General features: G+C 41.1%; 1 protein-coding gene and 1 long non-coding RNA gene across 2 annotated transcripts in view; one reads left to right on the top strand and one right to left on the bottom strand.

Annotated features, from left to right (window-relative positions):
* The window catches only part of LOC119897314 (NACHT, LRR and PYD domains-containing protein 12-like), a 609009-nt gene that overhangs the window by 409703 nt on the left and 180854 nt on the right, over positions 1–18452 (top strand). The gene's annotated exons all lie outside the window — the stretch shown is intronic.
* On the bottom strand, positions 12967–15258 carry LOC119897726. The gene is made up of 3 exons (XR_005443427.1): positions 14460–15258; positions 14156–14332; positions 12967–13025 (listed from the first exon to the last, which is right to left on the bottom strand). It is a non-coding gene; the product is annotated as an uncharacterized LOC119897726 (long non-coding RNA).

Here is an 18452-nt window from a genome sequence, read left to right as displayed (position 1 = left end):
TTTAGAATGTAGAAGTTTAGAAAATGGATTCTCCAAACACATGAACCCAACAAGATGCAGGTTCAAACTGTAAAATACAAAAAGGTAAAAAGAGCTCTCATTAATATTAATGACATCGTGCTGCTACTTCAATAAAGACTTAGTGACTTCACCTCTTAAACTCTGCAGCTCCACCAGTGTCTCAATCTATACAAACTCGTGTTGTGCAGCCAAAGAAAGAAAAACCCACAGAAATGGATTTAAGATTCCACTCAAGATCCTAAAGTTTCCAAAGATGCCAAATATGTCAGGTATGATAAACTTTGGGGAAATGTGAACAAAAGACATCTACAATATTTCTTTTAGGAATAGTGGAGTTGTAAAATCAAAGCTTCTTCAGTTAATCTATACAGTCTGTATAAGCATCATATAGCTTCATAACAATGTTGGAAAAAGCAAATACTTAATATATTTGTTATTGTATGATAGTTGAAATAGAGATTTAAATTGGGATATTTTAAAAATGCATAAAATCAAAAGACTGCATTTGTTAATTCAAATGAACATTTATTTAACTGACAAAAGCACAAAGAAGAGAAGAAGAGTTTTAGTGACCAGCGTAATCGTATTTGGTAAATATAAAAAAAGAACATTTACGTTTTCAAAGTGAGCATACTGATTGTGCCAGTTTCGCAATTGGAATTTTTGGCCATTCTTGCTTGATTCAAAACTGGCTGCTCAACAGTCTGCGGTTGCCGTTTTCTGATTCTCCTCTTCATGATCTGACTTACATTTTCAATAGGAGGCCGATCTGGACAGGCAGCATGCCAGTGGCCTGCATCAATGGTACCTTCACACACACACACACACACACCCCCCTCACCCATGCCGTGGACTCAGATGCCCCCACATACCATCAGAGGAATCAGCTTTTGCACCATTTGCTGATAATCTGGATGGTCTTTTTCATCATTGGCACAGAGAACTCGACACCCAATCTTCCCCAAAACAAGCTGAAATGTGGACTCATCTGACCACAGCACACCGTCTTTTGATTCATCTGAGATGACCTTGGCTCCACAGAACTTGGCGGTATTTCCAGTGATCCCTGTACACTAAGATGTCTCCAAATTCCCTGAATGTTTTCACAATATTGTGTACTTTTGATTTTGCAAGATCTAAATTTTCTGCAATCTTGTGGGGAGAAATGTTCCCTATGAACTGAATAAAAATTTTCTCATGAATTTTGTTACAAAGGGGTGGTGCCATGACCCATCCTTACCTGCCTTTGAAGACTGAGCCTTTCCTGGATGCTTACCTCACCTGTTACCAATTAGCCTGCTTATTGTGAAGACTTTCAATGTCACGATGTGTGTGGTAAGGCAGGTTGGTGAACCCAACCGCAGGACACAAGGCAGAGCAGGTATAGTTCAAAAGGGGTTTATTGTAGCAAACAAAAGACGAGCACACTTACGGGCAGAGTGGCTGATAAAACAGAGTCCAAAACAAGGTAATCTAGCAGAAATCCAAAACAGGGTGACAAGACGAGCAAGGCAAGCAAACAGGACAACATACTGCAGAACACTGAAACACACCGCAATGACTGGACAAACACTAAATAGAAACACCAGGTATATATACACACAGGGACTAACGAGCAGGGCGGGAGCAACACAGGTGACAGACATGAGTCTAACGAGACACAGGCAGGCAGAGAGAGAGCAGGGGAAAACAGAGAGACTGACATGCAGAAGGATTACTGGGGTAACAGACACAAGCAGACAGATCACTAAAAAACTAACACCAACAGGGAAAACAGAACTCATAGCAGAAATGGGTAGAGCACAGAGGTACACTGACTAACTATATGACAGATACTGGACACAGGGCAAAAGACAGGATAGAACACATGTAACCAAAATACCAGACAAGAATCTAACTTCAGATAATAACAGAAACCCATGCAAAAAGATAAACACTGACCAACTATAACACAGGGATCATAACAGACCTAAATGAGAACACAGAATACAGAGCAGACCAAACTAAAATAATGCATGAGCAACAAGAAGTAAATACTAAAACATAACTAAGGCACAGGACTGGGAACAAATACATGGAACCAAAACAGACTAAATAACAGATACTAAACTGGACAGGATTGTGACATTCAAACAGGTTTACTTGAATATTCCGCGCCCTTTTCAATCTTATTTTAACTTACTTTGCCCAACTTTTGTTTAGTGAGTTGCATGCGTGATTATTATAAATAATGTCAGTAAAATAAAGGTTCAGATGAACTGACATTAACAAATATTTTCATTTTGGAAAATATTTCAACTTTTCTGGAAATGGGGTTTATATATGAAAGGTTTAAGAGGTTCAAAGTGAATTGTCCAGTGTAGATTTTTGTTGTTATATTAAGCTTTTAAATGTGGAGCTCAACATTGCTTTGCCACAGCCAATGGACTAAACCACGGAAGAAGAAAATAGACTTTATCATTAAAATACTCAGTGTTGATCAGTATAATATAAGCTTTATGTGTGCAGTTTAGTGTCACCACAACTTTCACATTATATTAATCTCAGCACAGAAGGAAAAAATGGTGTCTGACCTCAGAGTCTCCAGTCTGCAGTGTGGACTCTCCAGAAAACCACACAGCAGCTTCACTCCTGAATCCTGCAGCTCATTGTTTGTCAGCTCCAGCTCTCTCAGATGGGAGGGGTTGGACTTCAGAGCTGAAGCCAGAGAATCACAGCTGATCTTTGACAAACTGCAGCCCCTCAATCTGAATAAAGAATAAACGATGGAGATAAAAATCCATTTCTAATCCAATCAGATGTGTTCAGGTTTTAAATGTGGAGCTCAACATTACTATGTCCTAATCAATGAGCTTTTCCCTAAAATGAGTAGAGGGACTTTGTCATTGTGTTATTGTGGATCATCATAATGTCAGCCCTCTACAGACATCATCCAAATATCAGCACAACATTCATACACCTTGGGGTAGGTTGTAGTCTTTACTTTATTTTTAAGGAATTATTATTAAACTACAATAACATGGTTAAGGATGCAAGAACTGGATTGAACTCGCCCCAGGTGGAAAGTAACTCCTTCGATCAGCACATTGAGCCAATCAGAATTCAGCAAAAACAAGGATCAGTCCAATTTGGGAGGGGCTGCTCGTATCCTTCCTCAATACTGAAGGTAGGCCTATTAGTTTGGCCCAGACTGATCGACACCCAAACAATTTTCCACTGCAGCTGAACGGTCAGCCAGCTCGGTCACGGATCATTAGGTAAAAACATTAGAAACTGAAAAATATTTAGTATTTAGGGATGTTAAACTGTTTAATGTAAGAAAAGCCATATGAAACTGTAGGTTAATTGGTTCTTCCTTCTCTTACTTCTTCAAAATCAACCGTTTACAAAAAAAAAATTTAATTTAAATTAATAAGAAATTATTGTATTATTTTTTTGGGTGCTTAGATGCAATCTTGGGGTGCTTCAACACCCTTAAAATGGTCTAAAATCGCCACTGCCTTGAATCCTGCTTTGTTGTGAAGTGTTGGTCTGTGTTACACTGCTGTTTACTCTTAGCTCTGGTTTAATGCACACCACACCACAGCAGCTGTGTGGGCTGTCTATGCACCAGCAACATCAGCTTCTGATATCATGAAGATCATCACAGTTCCTAACTTCACCTTCACTGAACTTTGCACTCGTCTTTCTTTTTTTAACTAAACTGTCTCTCTCTGTTTACACAAAAGCTCAAACTGTCTGCAGCCTGTTTTTATCTGCTATCATCAGATCTTCAACAACCTCCTTCATATCCCTCACACTCTCTACAGGCCCATCAGTAAATGGATGATGGTCCACAATGTGATTTTGTGGAAGCTGAAAACTGTCCTGTCAAACATTTCATTTCTCTTCTTTCCGTTACAGTCAGTGAACTGACCTCAGAGTATCCAGTCTACAGTGTGGACTCTCCAGTCCAACAGACAGCAGCTTCACTCCTGAATCCTGCAGATTGTTGTCGCTCAGGTCTAGCTCTCTGAGATGGGAGGGGTTGGATTTCAGAGCTGAAGCTACAACTTCCCAGTGAGTCTGTGAGAGTCCACAACGAGAAAGTCTGCCAGGACACATAAATTACAAAATATGGTATTATGAAATATGAAAATTTATATTTACTTAATGTATTTGATGAGAAAACAGTTTGACATGTCCTGTCTTCAGTGGTTCAGCTAATCTTATTTTACATGAAGCAATAATTCTTATCACTCTCTCTCATACCTGCAAACTTTTAATCTTTGTTTTGCTTTAATCTTGCAGATGAAGATAAAATGTAGTTACACTTAGGCTTCCATAATGTTGTCAGTGTGGTCTAATTCCATATCATGACAAGGTCCTCCACAAAGCTAGCAAAAACAATTTTACAACTCAGCAATTACAGTTAGGAAAGATGATCTGTCTTTGCTTTCATCAGACATCTGTTACTGGTGGAAGCTGTGCATTTTCTTGCTGCTACTCTTCTCCACACCAACAAGAGAGAGAAAACACCTGTGAATTTATTTCTGAGTAACAATATAAGAACAGACTTAAAAACAAGACTATGCAACACAAAGTCCCTCGTTAAAATGAAAAGTTGAATTCATAAACAATAAAATTCTCCAGGGGCGTCACTAAGATTGAAAGACAGGGGGGGCTTAGCCCCCAGGGTATGCGTAGCTTGCACTTGCAAAATGAAGTGAAGAAGCCAAGATGTTAAAGGGGCATTATGTAGTTTCCAGTGGCCACTAGCGGTGCGGTTCTAAGATTGCAACCAGGTGTGTGCTCGTACGCGTGCTCGCTTGAACTCATGAGTGAGCATAATCCGAAACACAACCGCTTTCATACAGAAATCCTGCAAAAAACGCAGGAAGACCAGCATGCCAGCTGTGGCTTTTCACTCGGACTTGTTCAGGATCTGTTACTTCATCTTCCTGTCTCAGAGGAAGTATTGAAGTAATATGGAAAATGATATAACTTTGCACTGGATAACATTAGTAAATGTTCAGCGTTTTCCGGCGAGCTAATGTGACTTTCTCTGTGTTTCTCCAGCTTTACTAATGCTCACTTTGTTCTTATTCGACATCATCTGAACCTGTTTGGTCTGATGGGTTTCAGTCCATAAAACTTTATTGTTGTTTTGTGTCCTTACGTGGAGCCTGTGTTTTATTGTGAGCCGGGTTTTTTTATGGTGTTAGTGGACTGCATGTCGTTAGCTGCTGTGTTGTAGTATGAGAGAGGCTTGGGAGCACGCAAAGAACTGAATCTGACCCAGAGACCTCACATTAAAAGCAAAATAGTGGCTGATGCAAGTAACGGAGAAAACAGGCGTGTGCTTCATTTACAAGTGAGTTTTGAGTCCATTAACAATAAGGCAATGAAATTTTGATTAATTTCATTGAAAAACTTACATGTAGCCCCTTTAATATTTTCCATTTCTCTTCTGTTGAACAAAAGTTACTGTAATGTTGCTTGGCGGAAGCAAAAAAAAGCACATACTAAGTAATAACGGTTATATTAGCAGAAGTTGATCACAACTCACAGGTCTGTGTTGCTAAACACATCTGCCAAATGGAGAGCGCCTGCTGTGTCACTGTTTTGAGTGTGTGAGGTGTACAAATCCGTGTGGGCACATGAGACCCTCAGAAAGGGGAGACACCGCTGGTAGTAAGCTGCCACCAGCTGGTCCAGGAACTTCCTTTTAATGATGGTCGGTTTAAGGCTTATTTTAGGATGAATTGGGGAGAGTTTGTTGCAGGAAAAAAACGCGAATGATGTCGGGCACGAGTTTAATTTTTTTCAACTACTTGCACTCAGAGCGCTCATTCAAAAATGCGAAATATTTTCAACTTCAAAAAGGGGTCAGAATGCAGAGAAAGGTTAAGAACCCCTGTTATAAAGGAAACAGAAATCCATGGAAGACCACCAATATCAACAATCAAACATGACAAGTTGACTAAATCAGCACTGGAAAAAGCAAACAGAGCAATCACAAACATAAAGAATAAGCTTGAGCAAAATCTTGTTTATGCTACAGCCTCTGCAGTCAATGACACTCTAGGCATAATACCTCCCAAAAAGGGACATAAGAAAGCTAAACAGCCACAGTGGGAAAGACAAGTATCAACAATGAAATTCAAAAAATGCAACATTTCAACACTATGAAATCAATAAGCAAAACAATATAAAAGAGTAGAAAAGAAAAACCTTCATGAGAAAACATAACATTAAAAACAAAAATGAGATACCAACAGTCATTAAAAAGTTGAAACAACAGTTGCAAGCTAAAACACAGAGAATAAGACAATATAAAAAAAGAGACAAAAGTTCTTCCACCAGAACAAAACTGTTCAAAACAAAGAAAACACCAAAAAAAAAATTGTACAGAGAACTAGAGAAAAAGAATATAGAAGCTGTTGAAAACTTATGGGCCAATATCTGGGGAAAGAAAACACCATGATGATAATGCTGAGTGGAGAAAACACATTGGTCACATTGAGATGGAAAACCAACATGCACCTGTACAACAATGGTCAGATGTCTCCTTAGAAGAGACACTAACAGCAATACAGAAGTCAAGCAACTGGAAGGCCCCTGGGATCGATGGTATAGAAAACTTCTGGCTAAAACATATGCCAGCATTACACAAAGACCTGACCTATGCCTATAACAAATGCATAGAAAACCCAGAAGATTCCCCCTGCTGGTTGACAACTGGTCCCACTTACCTTCTCCCCAAAAATGAGGAAACAAAAACCCCCCAAAACTACCGGCCCTATCAGATGCCTCCCTACAATGTACAAAATCCTAACATCCATAACAGCTAGAACCTACAAGCACCTGGCAGACAACAACCTACTACCAATGGAACAAAAAGGCTGTTGAAAAGGGAGCTATGGATGCAAAGACCGCCTGCTCATAAATAAGGCTATAATGGAAGAGGCAAAAGATTAAAAAAAACAAAAACAACTCACAACTGCTTGGGTTGACTATAAAAAGGCGTTTGACTCTATCCCCCATAGCTGGATAATAAAGTGCCTAGAAATGTACAACACCTCACCTATCATAACAAACTTTATCAGAACAAACACGATGCAATGGAAAACAACCCTCTAAATCAACGACAACAAGGGAACTTTAATATCCAGACAGATTAATGTCAACAACGGAATTTTCCAAAGAGACACTCTCTCACCACTTCTCTTCTGCATTGCACTTGCCCCACTGTCCTCTCTTCTGAATAACAGTGGCTATGGTTTAAAGACAGGCAACATAGTCATCAACCACCTGTTCTACATGGATGACCTGAAGACCTATGCCAAAACAATGAGGAACAGTAAGGCTTACTTGTCATTGTCAAATGCTTTAGTGACGACATTAGAATGGAGTTTGGCCTTGACAAATATGCCAAAGCTACTTTCAATAGAGGTAAACTAACTAACACTGAAAATATTGAGAATGATCCAGATACCACCATCCAAGATATAGAAAAAGAAGGCACATACAACTACCTTGGTGTGAAAGAAGGAGATGGGATACAACACTCAAAAATGAAAGAGAAAGTCTGAAAAGAGTACTACAGACGAATATGACTGGTGCTTCAATCAGAACTGAATGCCATCAACAGAATAGATGCAATCAACACCCTCGCAGTCCCAGTCGTCACCTACAGTTTCAACATCATCAATTGGAAACAGGAAGAACTAAAGAATCTAGACCCCAAAACACGAAAACTGCTGACAGCTGAAAAAGCACACCACCCTAAGGCAGATGTGGATAGGCTTTACATACCAAGAACATCAGGTGGTAGGGGCCTTATCCAAATTGAGACAGCAAACAAGACGACTACCATCGGTCTTGACATGTACTTGAACACCAAACAGGACAGTCTTCTTATGATTGCAAGAAACCATGAAAGAATCAAGAAAACATTCTCAGTACACCATGAATTTGCCAAATACAAAAGAGAACTTAATACACCAGAAATTGAAATCATGGAAAATGAGCTAGCCACCAACTATGCCCGAAGAGAAAAAGTTAAGACCAAACAAAAAGCATAGAAAAACTAAAGAGTAAATGGGAAGAAAAACCTCTACATGGACAATACCCGAAACAAGTTAATGACAAAGATGTGGATCAAGCACAAACAAACCGATGGTTAAGAACAGCTGGCCTAAAGTCTGAAACTGAAGGGTTTATTATTGCTGCTCAAGACCAGTGCATTAAGGCCAACTATCATCGGAATGAGATTCTGAAAGATGGTACTTGCCCAATGTGCAGGATATGCAACAACCAACAAGAAACAATAGATCATATAGTCTCTAGCTGTCCAATACTGGCCAAAAAAGAATACATTCAACAGCACAACAAAGCAGCAGCATAGCTCCATTGAGCAAACTGAACGCATTGCAACATCAAAGTTAAGGACAAATACTATGAGCATGAGCCATCAACTGTAATAGACAATGATGAAGCTACTACAATCTGGGACATGCCAATTCAAACTGATTGAGAAACCAAGGCCAACAGACCCGACATTGTAGTGAAGGACAAGGAGGAGAGAAGTTGTCTGCTCATCGACATGTCTGTCCCCACTGAAAGAAACACCTCCCTGAAGACCACAGAAAAACTCTCCAAATACAAAGATCTGGAGATAGAAATTGAAAGAATTTGGGGGATGAAGACCACAACTCCACAATTCCAGTAGTAATAGGTGCCCTTGGTCTGGTCAAGAAAGGAATGGAAAAGTACACCAACAAACGAACAGCTACCACTATGAGCACGGCACAGGAAAATCTAACACGCAGCAGTCCTACAACATCTTTTCCTCTTTCTTCCCAGGTAAATGGCACATCTCTCTTCTCGATTACTCCTCTCATAGAGAGCGAGGTATCAGAAATCCTGACCTGTAGCCTTCCCACTACATGCCCACTGGACCCAATTCCTACCAATCTCTTCTAAGCCTCTCCTACTGTGGTGCCGGCAATCACGCACATGATAAATACTTCTTCTGGCTACGGGAACCTTCCCGACCACTTTCAAAAGGACTCAGGTTACTACCCTGCTCAAAAAGCCCTCGCTCGACCCTACTCAAGCTGAGGACTACGAGCCAGTGTCAGTTCAACCATTTTTATCCAAAACTATCAAACGGACAGTCTTCAAAGAGGCCTCAGAATTCCTTACACAGAATAACCTTCTAGATCCATATCAGTCTGGTTTTAAGAGTGGCCACTCTACAGAAGCCCTAAGGTCAGCTAAAGCTGCAGCCAGTCCTCGGTTTTTATCCTGCTTGAGCCATCAGCTGCCTTTGACACAGTCAATCACAGGATCATGCTATCTGCACTCTCAGCAATGGGAATCTCTGGCAAAGCACTCCTGTGGTTCAAATCCTACCTCTCTGATAACGGGGATCCCGGACTGTCTCTCAGACATATCTGCATCTATGAAGGCTTGCCACCTCTTAAATCTCTCTAAGACTGAACTTGGTCATTGCAGCCAAGCAATCTATCCACCAATACATCAAATTACAGATGGGGTCTTAAACCATCACTCCAACCAGGGTGGTGAGAAACTGGGTGTCACGATGGACAACCAGCTGTCCTTTTCAGACCATGTTGCTGCTGTCCCTCGGTTTTCTTTGTACCTCACTCAGTATGCCACCCAGCTTCTGGTACAGGTCATGGTTATCTCTCGCCTTGACTATTGCAATGCCCTCTTAGTAGGTCTTCCAGCTTGTGCGGTGTAACCTCTACAAATGGTTCAGAACACAGCAGTGTGTCTGCATTTCTCAGTGACCCATGGCCTCACGAATCAAATTCAAGTCACTAATGCTGCATACAGAGTGACTACTGGATCAACACCATCTACCTAAACTCCACAATACAAGTTTACGTTCCTTCTGGGCCACTGTGCTCTTCTAACAAATGCCGTCTTTCTGACTCTGCCATCCCTACACAGAAAGCTATCGCAGTCCCTGTTCTCATCTGTGACACCACAATGGTGGAACGCGCTACCACATGCCGTCAGAGCAGGGGCGTCCCTGTCTAACTTCAAGAAGGTCCTGAAAACTCTTCTGAGTACACTTCCTCTGATAACACCTCTAACGTGCACATACTGTCTTATTCTTTCTGCTTACAAATCTCTTGTCTTGATTAAACTATTTTGTTATATATTACTTTTTCCCTAGGTATTTCACCCCATCGATTTCATAAGTGTTATTAGCTCTTACTGGAATTAGTTGCTGCTCTTACTAGCATCTATTGTCACTTGTAGAGCTCTTACTGTATTGATGCTTTATTGATGTTAGCATTCCTTGTTCCTTAAAAGTAAGCATTGGATAAAAGCCAAATAAGGAAATGTAAATGTTCTCACTATAAAATGCCTTCGAAACCATTCCGAAAAAAATTACTGTGATAATTACATGAAACCACTTCTACAACTTCAGAAATCTTTGGAAAATGACAAATATTTTAAACTCCTAAGCATAGTGGTGTGTCCAGTATTTCCTGTATGTCTGATCATATAAGACAAAACCTACTCAGGTAATAATAACTGCATAATTGATAACTGAATTTGTGCTATATGCGGTGATCAAAACGGAACCATAACCTTTGCTTGTTGCATCCATCACCATCAAGACACTGTTTAACAATTGTAAATTATTATTAATATCTATTATTATAAATAAATAGAATAACATGTTCATTAACACAACCAACTGAAAAACCTACATTTTATCTGAAGAACTGAACTGCTGATTGACACTGATTTATAATGTTAATCACATCTGGACTTACAGAGCCTTCCTGCAGTTCCTCACGACTGGAATCAGTCTCCGTCGTCCCTCCTCTGATGTGTTGTACTTCCTCAGCTCCAACTCATGCAGAACCTCCTGTGATATCTGCAGCATGTAGGCCAGAGCTGAGCAGTGGATCACAGAGAGTTCCTTCTCTGATCTGTTCTCTGACTTCAGGAACTCTTGGATGTCCTGATGTACTGAGTGGTCGTTCATCTCCATCAGACAGTGGAAGATGTTGATGCTTCTGTCAGGAGAGATCTTATTACTTTTTGTCTCCTTCAGGTTGTTGATGGTTTTCTGGATGATTTCTGGACGTGTCTTTGTCCGACCCAGCAGGCCTCCTAAGAGTCTCTGGTTGGACTCCAGAGAGAGGCCATGAAGGAAGCGAACAAACAGGTCCAGGTGGCCATTTTTACTGTCAAGGGATTTCTCCATGGCTCTCCTCAGGAAGACATCCAGAGATGGGTTGATTCTAAAAATCTTGCAAATCTTCTCACCTAAAGACTCTGAGTTTGAGTCTCTTTGTTTCCAGTGTTTTCCCAGGAAGTCCTCCAGTACCTCTGTGTTGCTGCTGGTGTAACAGTGTAACATGTAGACTGCAGCCAGAAACTCCTGAACGCTCAGATGAACAAAGCAGTAGACTGTTTTCTGGAAGATCACACTCTCTCTTTTGAAGATCTCTGTACAAACTCCTGAGTACACCGAGGCCTCTGTGACATCAAGACCACACTGCTCCAGGTCTTCTTGGTAGAACATGATGTTTCCTTTCTCCAGCTGTTCAAACGCCAGCCTCCCCAGCTTCAGAAGAACCTCCCTGTCAGCCTCCGTCAGCTCCTGTGGACTCGTCTCATGTCCCTCATCGTACTTCTGCTTCTTCCTCTTTATCTGAACCAGCAGGAAGTGTGAGTACAGGTCAGTCAGGGTCTTGGGCAGCTCTCCTCTCTGCTCTGTAGTCAACATGTGCTCCAGAACTGTAGCAGTGATCCAGCAGAAGACTGGGATTAGACACATGATGTGGAGGCTCCTGGAGGTCTTGATGTGTGAGATGATTCTGCTGGACAGCTCTTCATCACTGACTCTCCTCCTGAAGTACTCCTCCTTCTGGGCGTCAGTGAAGCCTCGTACTTCCGTTACCCTGCCGACACACGAAGGAGGGATCCGATTGGCCGCCGCAGGTCGGGAAGTTATCCAGACGAGAGCCGAGGGAAGCAGATTCCCCTCGATGAGGTTTGTCAGCAGCAGGTTGACTGATGACTTCTGTGTGACATCAGACACAACCTCACTGTTGTGGAAATCCAATGAAAGTCTGCTTTCATCCAGGCCGTCAAAGATGAACAACAGTTTCCAGACGGCGAGCTTCTCTGCTGGGACCTTCTGTAATGTTGGATGGAAAACATGGAGCAGCGTGAGGAGACTGTGCCGCTCATCTTTGATCAAGTTCAGCTCCCTGAACGAGAGCAGAACCAGCAGACCGACATCTTGGTTTTCCGAGCCCTCTGCCCAGTCCAGAGTGAACTTCTGCACCGAGAAGGTTTTTCCAACGCCAGCGACGCCGTTGGTCAGAACCACTCTGATGGCTCTCTGTTGGCCAGGTAAGGCTTTAAAGATGTCCTGGCACCTGATTGGAGTGTCATGGAGGGTCTTCTTCTTGGAAGCTGTCTCAAGCTGCCTCACCTCATGCTGGGTATTAACCTCTTCACTCTGTCCCTCTGTGATGTAGAGCTCAGTGTAGATCCTGTTGAGGAGGGTTCCACTTCCTGTTTCATCACTTCCTTCAGTCACACGTTCACATCTCCTCCTCAGACTGATCTTATGTTCATCTAAAACCTCCTGCAGACCACCTCTCACTAAAGAAGAGAAACAATGTGAGATAAAACAAAGAATATGTGCTGATTATTTTCATTACTAATATAAAAACCATCAATATCAGAATATCTGAAGAAGCAGACAGATGTCCAGTCTTACTTTGTACAGAGCTGCTCTGACTGGCTGTCTGCAGTCCAGCTCTGGTTCTGGATCTGTCTCCACACTGGGGACAGGAGGAGTGTCCTGATGAAGCAGATGGTCCCAGTATGAGGTGATGCACCGTCTGCAGAACCAGTGTCCACAGCTGGTAGAGACTGGATCCTTCAGGACGTCCTGACACGAAGCACAGCAGGACGGCTGCTCCTCCACAGGAACAGGACTCCTCTTCCTCTCTCTGTGAAGACATTTCTTTAGAACTAAAATGATTTGTTGCTTGTTGTTGAAAAATCTCCAGATGTGTCCGACACTGTGTAGAAGCTCAGATGGTCACAGAGTAAAAGTGTCGTTACTTTTCTGTTTGAATTCAGCTTTCAGTCAGTAATGAAGATGATTGTTCCTTTATTTCAGCTCTCCTGCTTCAGAAACACTAATTAACTGCTTTTCCTGTCTGACTGTCTGATTAAACATTTAGTGATCTGCCTGCAGTTTGTTATTAACACAAACTCAACACTTCCTGCAGCTCCTTCACAGTAAAAGCCTCCATTAAAGAGAGCTGATTATGTCCTTCACTGTTTTACAGTCACTCTGGGCAGCTTAGCTTGAGTTAGTTAGCTTTGAACTGAGCTTAGAAGTGGTCTAAACACACAGCATGTAACAGCGGTGTCACAGGTTCAAGTCCACACGGAGCCTTGTTTGGATGTCGTTCTGTTTCCTGTCACTCTCTACTGTCAACTATCACATGAAAACTATTCAAATATTGTAAAAAGAGAAGTGGTCCAATTTTCTGCCCTTTTTCCATCCACTGCTAACTTTTCCATCAGTGCTGCCCGTGGATGTTTGTTCTTCACCATTAGGAACAATATATGGTGGAGAGAATCTGAGCTCAAAGCTCCACTTACTAATGATTCAAAGCAAAGTGTTCATCAAGGTGAGCAAAGCTGAACTACAAATGCTTTTTCACCACATGTTGCACAATTATGATCTGAAGTGATTCAAGATGCATCTGGTGGATCAGAACAGCTGATCTGAGGAAGAGCCAAACAGCTCAGTGTTTAGAGGACAAATAGGAGAAAATGAAGGACACATTTGAAGCAGATTCTTTCAGATTCTGAATCCTTCTAAATCTTTACAGTGACGTCAACGTGAGGGCAAAAATATATGAAGATGTTCTTGAAGTGTAAATTCTGAAATGGAGGTTCTCAGGTGTTTTGCTCCAGAAATCAAATCAGATCCATCTTAGTTTGAAACAGTATCTGCACTAATAGTTCTGCATCAGGAATATAAATCTGTTAGCAGAACATTTTGTCTTCATCCTCAATGCATCATCTTCCATCAGGTCAGTTTACAGTAAAAACAGTCTCTTACTTTGTGTCTGAGGGTCCAGGTTCAGGACTGAAGTCTGGAGGAGGAGTTCTGGACCGGTGACTCTTTATAGACAGTAGACAGCTGGATCCTGAGGACTCTGCTCCGTCCTCCTCGTCCTGCACATAAACACTCATCTTCTGGAATTCAGTCAGTCTGAGAGGTAAGAGAGGCTGTAAGCTAAAAGCAAAAGAAGCACACGCAGCTGTTGAGTTCCTCTAAGGTTTCTTTCCTCTCCAGTCCACAGGGAGAAAACTGCCTCAGAGACTTTGACAGTAACATAATAAAATGTTGGATTAACACTCACCCTGCCTCAGCCTTCAGTTCTCCTCCTTCTGCTCTGGGACTCTAAATGGAGTCTGAACTGACTGAACTCAGCCCTGTTCTCTTGAGTCTGGGTCACATGGTCAGTGCTGCTCCTCCCCACTCCATATCCAGGAAACAAGGCGAGTGTGTGTGTGTGTGTGTGTGTGTGTGTGTGTGTGTGTTAAAATAATGTCTCTGTTGGCTTGAACAGGTTGAATTAAATGAGTTTTGGTCAGGATGTTGGAACTTAAATGAAGTTTAAATGATTTAAACAATCAGTTTTGTTTAAGTTACTACTAAAGCTTTAATGCAATTGTGTCCTGTCCCCCTGACTCTTCTTTCTTTACACAAACACTTTCACTGTCTCGTCACTTTTTCTATAACAGTCTGCAGCTCGGACTGGACAGTGATAAGTATCTGATTTTCTGAAAAGTATATACCTGGCCATCTTTGAAGAACCCAGAAAGTCCTTCAGCAACACTTCCTGCTGTATTTCCAGAGTGCACAAAGACTTCTCTGAGCATCTGGGTGAAAAGGGTCAACACTCAATGACGGCATAAAACAGAGCAGTCTATAAAAGGGGTTTCACAAATATTGTGAATCACCACGCCCACGAGAGATCCTTGAGCATACAGTCATAACAAATAACAGGCTGCCGGGTCCAGTGGTATGCTCACACCTGCCACAATCACAAACTAAGCTGCTTCCTTTCACTAATCACAAAAAGGGAAGTCCTCTTTGGAAACACGCTGAATCGGTTTCCTGATGTACAGTACAGAAGGACTGAAGTGATTCAAAGCACTTGGGAGGCCCACCTCCTACTTTGATAACCTATGTTCTACACTGTATGTACATCTTATGATATGTGTGTAGTGCATTAAAATATATAATAATATACCCATTTGTATACATCAACCGTGTCCATGAAATGCCTGTTGGCCAAGCAAATCTTGACACACCTCTCTAAGACAGAGAATGATGCTGAACCCACTGAAGGTCTCACTTCCCTTCATGTGGTGAAGGATAACCAAAAACAAGTTGACACACAATGCAAATGAGGCTCATGCTTCTGTGCACCAAACAGGATTCAGCCATATTTGAATCAGCATTTACTTCCTACTTGTCTGTTTTGTCTGTTTTTCAGCTGCACTGAGGCAAATTCCTAACAACTGTGTTGACATCAGGGCTGTCACGATATCAGACTTATCACCACACGATTATCAAGAGCAAACAAATTAACCATAACAATCTTATCTAGCGGACCTGAATCCCTGTCTCTCTCTTTCACTTCTTTGCCGCTGCCTAAATAAGTAGGAGACAGAAAACACTGTCAAGTCATAACTTAGCTTTAATAACTCACAGTAAAATATTGAACTGAATATCAAACTATCTCCAATAGTGTACTGGGTTCCTCCTCTAGATGTGGTCAGGAGGGGGACCTGATGACAGGCGGGTTCCAACTAAGTACTAACTACTGCTAAGCCCTCTTACTCATGCAATTTGAAGCGTGCAAAAGAGCATCTATGGGGCCAAAACGGCAGCTTAAGTATAGGCAGCACAGGCAGGGTGCAGCCTCCTGGGATTGGTTTGCCCAGGTGTGTATTTAAGCAGACCAAGATCAGTCACCCTGTAATTGGCTGGTTTTCCAAAACATACACCATACAAAACATACAACATACACCACCTCCGCATGCACCCCTGATATACTTTAAACTTCAACGGTACATTAAACAAAACATTGCCATCCAGTGGTTATATGGATAAGTGCTGCAGAGATAAACGAATGATCCACTCAAGCATCATACTTGTTATGAGCAAAATGTCTCTCATGTGCAAGAGATCAAACTTAAATCAGTTAAAGGTAAAACACTTTGCAGAGCTTTCTCTTGTTGTTAGATTATGATAAAGCCACATTCTTTAACAGCAAAGCAGGACTAATCACATGTAAGTAAATGAACTAAATTAATCCAGCAATACACACTTGTTGTTATTAAAAACTTTACCTTCAGTACATTCTACAACCATCATATTCACTACTTTCCATACATTTGACCATTATAATACATTTTCAAGCAAAAGCATCGTAATAAATTCATGTCAAAATGAGGAAGTGCTGCTGCGTTTATGGCAGGCCACCTGCACACTTGCGGTTACTCGAATGAGTTTACAATTTTAATTGCACTTTCACTTCTCATTTTCTCTGAACTGCTCAACTCTTTACAATCCATGTACAGTGTGATCTTGTTTTTCTGTTTGACGCTGCTCTTCACCTTTAAGTTCAGTTTCAGTTCCTTATTTTGCAACCAGTTCAACTCTTGACACACATTTTGTTAGGAATTATCAGACTTTCATGTTTGCCACACTGAATGAATTTCTTTTTCCTTAATGTCTTTTGTACATATAAACATTATGGTATATTTGTGGTGCTGTATTGGCATGAATGTTTCAGTCAAACCATGTTGCCAAAGTTTACATTTAAACATGACTCCAATCGAGACAATTACATTTAACCATTATAAATGAAAAAAACAAACAATAAAACAAATACAGATAGAACATAAACTACAAGTAAAAGTGAACCACATGTAACCTGCCTTGCAGCGAACGTTAAGTGCAACAGTTGGCTGAGTCACTTGTGGTCCCTCACACATACGTATTTTGCTTTGAGTGATCATTTGGTTCACTCTGATGGTGTTTGTAAAGCAGTGTTGGCTTGAGAAAGGTGTGTGTGACATGTTGCAGGATCTGTTAGAACTAGCTGGCATAAGGGACTATTTTCTGGGTTCAGCTTTTGAGTTTAAGAGCCTTGAATTGGAGGGAGTCTTGGGGACATGATCCGAGGTGCATCAGAAAGTTTAGTGCTCTTTTTGGGGGATCTATCAGTCGAAACTGCCCTAATTCTGCCCTACACGCATGTGTAGGAGACTTTCTTTGAATGTGTAGGATGTTTCTGCAGAATTCTGCATGTAGGGTCTGCAATGCAATGCTTCTCCCATAAACTTCACTTCCATAGCGCGCAGTCAGCTTAATATGTCATATTTTACACCAGATTTTATTTGGGATACTTATATTATAGAAAGAGTTTCTGTTTAATTGCATTGAGAGCTGTAGAAGCTTTTCTTTTAGTGCATTCACTGCCATAAAGAGGTTCCCATATGTTGTGATTTGAAGGCCCAGCTAGGTGTATTTCATCGTGTGATTTAGGGTAATATTACCTAGAGTGAAATGATGTCTTTTGAGGCATTGTTGTTTTTTTTAAAACATCCTGGCGCTGTCGATTGGTCCAGTTGCAATGCTAATTGGTTTAAGTAGATGTTACAGCCTTGGCAAACGCCTCTCCTCTGGGTAAAGAAATCAGTGTGTTTGTCACCATTTTTTAATGCTGTACATGGATTTGATTGTGTGGCATACCTTTCCTCCGACACCATTTTGGAGGATTCTATAATCCAGTCCATCGTGCCAAATTGAATCAAATGCCTTTTTAAAGTCCACAAAACAGAAACATTTCTTCCAAATTTTTTGTTTGATGTGATGAATGTGGTCAGTAGTGCGATGCTTTGGAAGGAAGCTGATTTGTTTTTTACTCAAGATACTGTGTTCATTTAGGAAGTGTTGTGAATTATTTTGGAGCATTATAGCCTAAATTGTTATCATTAATTACTAGAGCAATGGTGTTCTACATTGTCATCATTTAAAGTGTTATTTTATAGTGTAAAGTTAGGATCACAGTGTTAAAACTCTACAGCTCTGAGTGTATGTGCTCCTTTCTGTATCTAACTGCCCAGGCACATGTGTGTGTGTGAGCAAGTTCGTGTGCTTTGGGAGAAAAGGGAGGGAGCACAGTGAGATATCATCAAAAATACCTGCAAAGTAAAATATAGAAGCAGATTTTGTGCAAATTGTATAACAAAACATACATCAATATAGTCCATCACAGTAAGAATGTCCTGTTTCTAGCACAGAGCACAAAACAACACCAGTTTATTCCATAAAA

The sequence above is a fragment of the Micropterus salmoides genome, unplaced genomic scaffold (genome assembly GCF_014851395.1).
Source record: "Micropterus salmoides isolate LMB-PRFRI ecotype aquatic unplaced genomic scaffold, ASM1485139v1 Ms_hic_scaffold_1, whole genome shotgun sequence".
NCBI classification, from domain to species: Eukaryota; Metazoa; Chordata; class Actinopteri; order Centrarchiformes; family Centrarchidae; genus Micropterus; species Micropterus salmoides.
The sequence above is the reverse complement of the archived record's forward strand: the minus strand, read 5'-3'. Positions and strand labels throughout refer to the sequence as shown.